Below are 10,292 nucleotides of genomic sequence, written 5' to 3' on the forward strand. Positions count from 1 at the left end.
GAATTCAGTCTGAGTAAGTAAACTGACTAATTGACTAAGTTAACTAAATTTCCAAGATGATGCCTGTCTAGTAGCCTTTACCCCCTTAGCAATACACAGTATTTTGAAACTTCTGTCTGGATCTGTTGCCATAATATTTTTGCTCTTTGACCTAAGCTGCTATTTTTTGCCTAGACTTTGCCTAGTGTTTTGGAACTTCTGCCTGGTTCTTTTGCCTTCCTGTTACCGACCCAAGCCTGTTTTTGCCTGTTTTTGAGTTCTGTCTGTTCCCTGATTACCTTTGTCTGGTTTTTCTGGTTCTCCGTGCCACAAACTCTCTGCTTATTTTGAGTACTGTTTTTGCCTGAGGCCTACCTGTACCTTCGCTGTTATTTTGCCTTTTGTTTTTGAACTGGTAACTTCATTAAACATCCACTAAGTTCTAAATTCATTAAACATCCTCTTTTTCTCTACCAAGTCTGCTTTTGGGTCCTCAGCTCAAACTAGGCTTCATCGGCTCTAACACTTGTAAAGCACTAAGCTTGACAGTTGTCCTATGGCCTTTTGAAATTGGCAGAAGATGCGTGAACAAGGGCCCAGTTGTTCAAAAAGTTTAATCTGGATAAGAATGATCCGGATTTGTAAATCCCATGTTTTGCTATCCGGGATCAGGTAATCCATCTTACTTTTGTGCTGGTTTTTCAAAGTAACATTGGATTGGATCACCCTGATCCAGATACAAGCTTTTCAATGAGTCTTGCTTTGCCTTCCACTTACGATATTTACCTGAACATCTCATTTGGTCTACATTTATCATAAACAGTTGGCATATGATATCACACAAACTTGGAAAATGCCTTAAATACCTTTTCAACTATAATATTATGGGAGTACCTGAGTGTGGCCAAGCACAAAGTGTAATAAGCATTCAGTGAGTTATTTATAGGCAGCCAGGATTCAATCTGTCACAATCCAGCCTGGTCCTTCCACTGTTTAGCCGCGTTTTTCCCTCTCTCCCGTTTTGTGTCCTGTTTCCTGGGTTCCACTCCACATTTTTGCATTCGCACCAATCACCAGCCTTCCCTCTACTCACCTGTTCACCATTCTCTCATTAGTCTGTGTTTTAAAAGCCTTGTCTCGCCACTCACTTTTTTTGCCAGATTATCCTCGTCACTTTTTGAAAGCTTCTCTTGCGATTTCATGTATGTTTTCTGACTTTTGTTCATGTTTTGACTTCTGCCTGTTTCCTGGATTTTTGCTCTTGTCTTGTCCTTTTGGTTTTTGTAATTGCCTGGACTGTTTTTGCCCTCCTCGTCTGTGACCTGTGCCTGCTCACTTTTGATTTCTGCTTTGCCCTCCTCTGTACTTCTGCCTTTTGTATTGGACTGATGTCTAGTTATTTAGGACTCAAACCACATTTTTTTGCCTGATCCCCATTTTTGCCTGTTTGTGAATTAACTGCGAACACTGCCTGCTGTTTTCTGTTTCGCTGAAATTTCTGATCATTAAAATCACCTTTTTAAATGCAGTCTCTAAAGAGTCTGCTTCTGGGTCCATATTCTGTATCACAGGCCGTGACACAATCATTTGTTCTTGAGAGAGTAGGAACCTGCTGAGTCATACATGATGACCCAATCTTATCTACTGAGGGTGTACACTGATTCAATGTCACCTCAAAAAGTCTATGCAAGTTAACAGGCTGCTTATTGACTCCACTGTATTGAACTACTCTATGGTACAGTTGCTTTATAGCATCCTGATTCAATGTCATGAAAATGTTACCTTAAAAAGTCCACTATGGAAGTTAGCAACAGGCAGGTTATTGACTTCACTGCATTAAACTGCTTTATGGTACAGTTGCTGCAAATATTGCCAGGGATTCCAATGAGGAACCATGTATTGCAGACAATGTACTGTGCTGTGTTAAGGATGAAGACAGCCTCTAAAACAGCTGTTACTGAAGGCTAAGTATTTAAAAAGTGTGATAGCCTATTCTCTTCTCAATTTTTCATTATCTCATCTTTTACAACATAATAGCAAATCATAGATTTTTGAAAGACAAAAGTATTAATCATTGATAAGTGTCTTTGTTCCATATAAATGACAAAAAGAGACAACATTTGTTTCATTCATTAGCAAAACCAGAACCACAGGACAGCAAGAAGGATTTAATCGAATGTTAACATACATACATATCTATGGAAACATTTTGCATTTTTGAAAGGGGCCCACAATTCATGTGGCACCGGAAGTACAATGACTATGAAGGCAAACAAACGACTGTTAACAACAACACAACTGTTTACAACTGTTCGCTGTTTTTGTGGTGAAAAAAAACAACAATTGTTTTTTCACGACTGTAAAATTGAGTTTTGGCTAAAAACTTACTTTTACAGTTTATAGGTCCAGGTTACAAGTGTAAAGAACTCATGTAGATGTCAACAGTCATGCAAATGTCTTTAAACTGAACTTTCCCTAACACAGAAATTAAATTATACACAAATATTACAGGCCACAAATCAAATATGTATAATTCTTTTCTTGGAGCTTTTATTCCACCGATGGAGGTTGGTCACACAGTGGAGTTAGCGAATATCTCCACTAATGCTTTTGCTGCTGTTGCAAACACACCTAAAAGACAAAAAAGTATGTGTGAGGTCCATATTTGTCTAAAACAAAAGCTTAAAATCATTAGCGCAACAACCACATTAAGACATTTTTCTTGTCCTACATGTATTGTAGATGTGGGGAGAACAGACCCCTTACCAAAAAAAAAAAAAAAAAAATCCATTTGAAGTCAGCAAATGTACATTACAGAAGAGGCCATAAAGTTACTTACAATAAAGGTAATATTCAGATGACATTTTGAGTAGCATTCTGTATATTTTGATACATAATAATTTGAATATTTCAGTCTAGACATAAATTAATTCATTTTGGACTTGTTCAGACAACAAACTCTGGTATTACTATCTAGTTGCTGATTTAGCTTAACAACATTTTCAGTTGAATAGCAAGCTGGATTTACATTTGAATTTGAAGCAATTTCTTTATTAACAAATTTTGATGTTAACATCTTTTTTTTTGAAGAGCTAGACTCTTCTGTTAGTTCCCACCTCCAGCAGCTCCAACCGCTGCAGTCATTCCACCGGTCAGACCTGCTGCACCTGGATAATATAAGGATAACATTCACAACCTTACAACAACAACTAACTCTCCAATCACTGTGGATGCATCTACAGCATTAACAGCAGTGTACAATGCAGAGTATACAGCTGATACTAATTAACAATCAGCGCTTTTTATAAATAAAGAAAAGTGGATGTTAACACAACTTATGTTTCATGACAAGAAGAAAAATGGCAGACATCCAAAATGACAGACATGGATCCTTGAGGACAGTTTGTAATGCAGACCCAGACAAATGAAGTGAAATCTATAGATAAAGGTCAAACTGGGTGGAAACTATGTCTAGTTATGATACTAGAGCTGTGGTCCAGTCATCTCTAAAATAGTTCTGCAGCATATTGACAGGGCTTTCAGTGTGACACTCTATAAGTGCTTTGCTTTGCCCTTTTTAGCTGGTTTTGAGTTGACAACTTTGAGCTCAAAATTCTAAACAAAACTAAATTACACATGTGCATATACCAAATAAAGAAAACATATTAGGCTTCTATCTGTATGGTCCTGATTTTCCACTTAGAAAAATTATACTAGACCTAAACACATTAGCAATTATGAATTATTACTCTGAATTTAATTCCACAGTCTGGCAGCAGAAAGACAATTTTGGAGTTCTTTGTTGGTCCAGTTTTGTTGCTTGTAACTTGTGTGATAATTGCCATTTAACGTGTTGCAAAAGCAATGATAATCTTACAATAGGGGCCCTTTGATGTAGGCTGAAATGTAGACCATTTTAAAAATGTTTTCTCAAGGTTGTGTGCAATACCTGCAGACTGCAATCCTGCAACAACTGACCCAGCTGCAACTCCCCCTCCATTGGCTCCGGCTGCTGCTGACATCATGCTGGCTGCGTAGGAACCTGCTGCAATCCCTCCAGCAGTAAACCCTGCTGCTGTCAGGACTACTGGAGCTGCCACAATTGCTGCAGCTAGAAACAACAGGCACTGCTATGTTTAGTTAAACTCAGCTGTGTTGCTTTTTCGCTTTCACATCACACACACACACACACACACACACATGTGCATGCACACACACATGTACACACTAGGGGTTTAATGGTACATGTATTTGTACCATACTGTTTGGTACGGTGCGCGTTGTGTTCGGTCCCACGAGTGAATATAGTCTAGCCACGCACATTAGGTGCATAAAGTTTTTATGCTCTGGTGGTCGGTCGACTGAAATGTTAGCGAATAAAGTGATACTTCACATGATACCATGTGCCCTCTCTTCTACATTTTTGTGTGTGGAACTAAAATTAAAAACCCAATTTCCTCTTGTAATGGTTATAAAAGCGTTACACTGTCTGATATTCCACAATGGAGCCGTAACTTAGCAACTGAATTAGCACATGTTCAGTGATGCGGCCTTGTAAGTCAAAGCCTTATTATTATTTATTTGATAACCTTCAGAATCAGCAGCAATATTAACTAACATTTTTCAAACAAACAAAAAAAATACCTAGACGTAGGTATGTTTTTTTTTAAGAAAGAAGGGTGCCTTTATGTGCATTCCTTATATGTGCAGGAAATTATGGTCAGTGCCACTGTTTACAAGTTTGAACAAGTTTATATGTTTACAAGTTAAATTCATAATAAATGAAAAGAAATTTCATGTTTAGCATGCTTTTTTTCACTGTACCGAAATGTACCGAATGGTGACTTCAAAACTGAGGTACGTACCGAACTGTGACTTCGTGTACTGTTACACCCCTAGCACGAACGCATGTGTGCGCGCACACACACACACACACACGCACGCATGCAGACACGTAAAAGTGTGAACATAAAAGCACTCATTCCAGATGATTCTTTGCTGCAGTCACTTATTCCTTAATCCACCTATTCGTAGGCATTCTTAGACTTATCAGTAGCATGCCGATCGATAGATAGATAGATAGATAGATAGATAGATAGATAGATAGATAGATAGATAGATAGATAGACAGATAGATACCTTATTTTTTGGCACTGATTTTTCACTAGATCTCAAGCAGTACAAAGGGGTAGGATTACCTGCTCCTGTCCCAGCTACAATCACAGTCACTGAAGCAAAACAAGGAAATCAAAACTTGGTTTTAATTTTGTGAACATCATTTTTAAACCCCAACATTATGCTGTGCAACCCTACAAAAGCAGTGGTCCCTAGTGGAAATTCCAGTTGAAAATCCAGTAGCTAGTCTATTGGGATGAACTGAGCTCAAATGGTCTGTACTGGTTTCAGTTGGTCCCAGTTGGGTTTTCAGATTCTAATGGTTTGCCCAGTTAAGAATACCAGTTGAAACTATTTAAAACCCATTTAGACCAACAGAGCCATGGGCAGTGGCTGTTTCACCAGTTCCACTCAGTTAAAACCAATAGGATGTAACTGGTGTTGCCTGATATTTATTAAAAACTGGAAACAATTAGTCTCAACTGGTCTAACAAACCCAATACCTGCACATGGTGAGAAAGTGCTGTAAATTGAGAATGCACTCAAAAATAATGAAATATAATGAAATGAATTGTTTGATTCATCACTTAACAACATACAAAGTACACTAAAAAGAATATATTGTTTTTTGAAAATGTCAAGTCATTTGTAAAACGTTTTAACCGTTAGTGTTTCTTTTAAAAATGTCATTTTAAATTGAATATGAATTTTTTAAAGTTGTATATTGCTTAAAGAAAGTTTTCTGCCTTCCTATTGGTCTATTTTTATTAATTATATTTTGCCGGCTACAAACTGACCAAAGAAGTGCACACACTGTTTATTTGGAAATGATCACTACTTACTGAAACAATTATATTACATCAGAGAAAGCATTTTGATTACACGATCAGTTTGTCCTCCGTCGCTTCGGTTAAAACACAGCGTTACAGTTACAGCCTACGGTTAGCCTTAGTTCACAGTAAAAAAAAAAAAGAAAAGAAAAGAAAAAGTTTGCTCTGGTAGGGTACTTGGAAGATAACTATTGGGCTGTTGTTCCCATTTCTCGTAAAAAAAAATTCGGCAAAAACTACTAAGTACTGGGTATTTAGACGACGGAGCCTATTTCCAAGGCCAGGTTTTGCTACTGGTATTCTACTGTAGTCTACTCTTCAAGACCGTTACGTTAATTATCCCTGAAATTATGACACTTTGGACGGATATTGAATGAAATAAGAGCAGAAGTGTTTTAGTGCTATCCCCAGAGTGAATGCAGGACAACAATAAATATCTCACAAATACGCACATAAACCCTCATTAAACAATGCTGGCTTTAGTACAGAATGGACAATAGGTGGGAAATCGTGGAATCTTTGTTTGAAAAGAACAGAAGACTATCACTTTAAGATTATTTCCAGCAGATTACATTTTGCCTCCTCAAGATTAAGCGACTGTGATATCACAGTTTGCCTAATATCGCGGACCTGTTTAATATTAATTCATGTTTACTTACTTGGATCCATTGTCGCGTTAGGTCGTAAGATGCTTTAGCACAGTATGAGTGTATCTCACGCAGCTCAGAGCCTTATAAGGCGTGGAGAAAGCGAAACTAAAGCAGCAAACGATTGTTACTTTCGGTTCCAGGTCAAAAGAAAAATAAATAAAATAAATACCCATAAGTATCGTTTTCGTTTAAATGCTCCACCTATCAGCTGTCAGCCTGGTCACTACCTTAATTCGACGACAGGTGACAGAATGTTCTGACCACTGAATGGCGCTATTTATGGCGTTATTTTACTGTCTTTATTACGAGAGCGCTCACAGAATATAAACGAGTGCAGGGACAGGAATAGCGTGTGTAAAAACAGAAACTGAAGGGTGAAAAATAATGTGGCGGATAAAGCTGGCATCACGAGCGAATACAAGTTGTGACTGAGCACAGACATGAAGGTCGCATCGACGTTTCAATTTGCTCGCTCTCACTTGAATTTTGAGAGCTCGCTCGAAAGTCCTTTCCTAACCACTTTCCCTTGACCTCGATGGAAAACGTCATGAGGTTAAGGAAAGGTGGGAAGGAGAATTCATACGGATTTAGGAAAAGACAACCGCGGTGCTAAGGGAATCCGACTGCTCTTACACTAGGCTACGTAATCATGCCACGGCGGATATCACTGACGTATATCTGCCGTGGTGAAACTACAATGTTCAGAAGATGAACTACTAAAAGCACAGTTCTTCGCCCCTTGCGTTCTTATCCTGTTTTTTTCGCGGTACAGAGACATACACTGACGAAAAAAAAAATTTCTGGCGAAAAATGTTAATTCATTACCATGGCTGGAATTGAAATGAAGGCATATAGGCTACCAATCACAAAAGTGAAACGAATGGTTGCTCTTGCTCCCTCCTATACGCTCAGATTGATCGATATGAATCCTAGTATGATTGTAGGAAAGTAATTGTTAAATTTATGCAAGATAGGCATAACATGTTAGACCTCCAAATCTACAATTGTACACACCATCACTCTTAAGTGTCAAACATGTTGAATTAAAAACGTCACCTGGCTATAATTATATCCCTTATCGGTCAGAGACGCATTTAATTTAATTTGTTTTGCAATTACTAATGCTTGTATTTCAGTACCAAAACTTTTAATCAGAAATAGTTGGAAAATTGTTAGTAAATTATGTAAGTTCATGTTGTGAATTTTAACTGTTTTCTGTTAATAAATTAAGCAAGAATGCATATGCATATGAGCACGACGCGGTTTGCGCGAGAAGCACTTTTATTGTCAGAAATAGTTAGAACCGGTTATATTTTGGGGAGCATATACGTCTTTTGACCGACACCATCATGTCGTCATGTTACTTTTATTTTTTCTTTATTTTACTTGTATAGGATCCGCAAATCATTAAAAAAGAAAACTTAAGTCAGACTGTAATCTTTGTGTCGCGTCAAGGATACGCTTGTCACTGTCCAAAGGTTAGTGTTACATTCACATAATTGTTTGTTGTCATGAACGGCCGAATGGTTCGTCGCTTTAAATGCTGCAGCCGCACAAAATTTGCTTTCTTAAAGGATGGTCCAATGTACCCTATACTAAAGGAGATAGGAAAGGAAGCATTGAAGCACCTTTCCTTAGCATTTAGAGAATTCGAACAGTTCTTATCATGGCTGCCACTTAGATACTTCCGGGTCATTTCAATCAGTTAGGAACCTCACTCACTCACTCACTCACTCACTATCTAAGCCGCTTATCCTAATCAGGGTCGCGGGGGTTGCTGGAGCCTATCCCTGGAGCCTATCATAGGGCAAAAGGCAGGGAAGCACCCTGGACAGGTCACCAGTCCATCACAGGACAGACACACACACTCACACACATGTTCGTACCCGGGGCTATTTAGCATCACCTGCATATCTTTGGACTGTGTTAGGAAACCAGAGCTCCCAGAGGAAACCCACGCAGACACGGGGTGAACATGAAAACTCCACACAGAAGGACCCTGGAACCTGAGACCTTCTTGCTGTGAGGCGACAGTGCTACCCACTGTGCCACTGTGCCGCCCACCAGTTCCTAAGCAAAAAAGACTATTCGGATGCACCCTGCGTCTAAAGAAATGACATGAGATGTCAGAAGTGCAACCTCACCAGGAGCAGCTTTTTATTTTTATTTGTTTATTTATCTTTCTTATTTTATTGAACACACATTAATACTTCTACTACTACTACTACTACTACTACTACTACTACTACTAACTTTATTTATACAGCACTTCTCCAAACAAAGGTACATACAAAGTGCTTTACAAGAACTAAAACATTTCAAGATCTGAGGTGACTTAAAATAATTAATAAGTTCCAATCAGGCAGTTACAATAATAACAATAAAATGGAAGAAATAAATTTTTTAAAATGACAGCAACAGTAATAATAAAACAGGTAAGATATGTTGGAAATAAAACGGTGTATTAGAATTAATAAAGGCCTTTCTTAAAAAGATGCATTTTAAGAAGGGATTTTAAAAATGACACCAATCCTGCAAGCCTCAGATTCTCGGGCAAGGGAGTTCCATAGCTGCCGGGGCCCTGACCGCAAAAGCCTGGTCACCTTTAGTTTTGAGCCTGGACATAGGAACAGCTAGCAGAGCCCTGCCTTAGGACCTGAGGCTAAGCACCAGCTTGTAGGGGGGCAGTAATTCAGCAATGTAACTGGGAGCTAGACCATGAAGTGCTTTAAAAGTGATCAGTAAAATCTTAAAATCAGTTACTGGTAACCAGTGAAGGGAGGCTGAAACAGGGCTGATGTTCAAGTTTATTTAAAGCCCAATATCACTGTTTACAGTCTCAAAGGGCTTTACATGCCCACAGGATTACAACAACCAGAGCAGGGTGGCACCCCCTGACTTGATCCTCATAGTGGGCAAGAAAAAACTCCTCAAAAAAAACCCAGATGCTAGGGAAAAATAGGAGAAATCTTGAGAAAGACCACAGAGAGAGGAGACCCCTTCTAGGCCAGCCAGGGGTGCAATAGGTGCCAACCCAGTGGGTAAATTACAAACAACACAGCGATAATGAAAATGAAAACACAACAAGTAGACAATTTAAAGAATGACAAGACAGCAGGGGACTCAGTTGGGGTGGACGACACAGCCACAGCAGCGCAGGAAGCCATGAAGCTGCAGCAGCCATCAGGACGATGATAAAGAGAGAGGTGACAGGGAGGGAGGGAGGAAGGGGGGGGCACACCTAAGAAGGAAGTAGCCACATTCAAACCAGACACTCATGCTCGAACAGATGAGACACAGCCATGCAGAAGATGAGGGAGGGAAGGAGAGCATTAGTGGAGTATCAGCACTTAACAAATGAAATAAGGAAAATAATTTTATAGAAGCATGAATGTTGCAAGACTAGTGGCTGTGGAGGGCGCAGGAGGAGCAGGGCCAAGGACAGCAGGGCACAAAGTCAGTCAGCCGGCCTAGGGAAAGGCGCCACAGGCAGTAGGCGCAGACATCAACCACTCACACAAAGAGAGGAGAGCAGGTTAGTAGCAGAAACTGACAAGGTTAAGATAAAAGCAGAGGAGAGGGAGGAGAGTGAGAAGATGAGAGGTGTCTAAGCCAGCAGCTACTAAGTTAAACTAAACTAAAGACTAAAACATTGGAAGTACAACCTATTGTCTTTGGAGTGCGATGGAGCAGAATGTGAGGAGTGATTACACACTAA

Source organism: Chanos chanos, chromosome 4 (assembly GCF_902362185.1).
Source record: "Chanos chanos chromosome 4, fChaCha1.1, whole genome shotgun sequence".
NCBI lineage: Eukaryota > Metazoa > Chordata > Actinopteri > Gonorynchiformes > Chanidae > Chanos > Chanos chanos.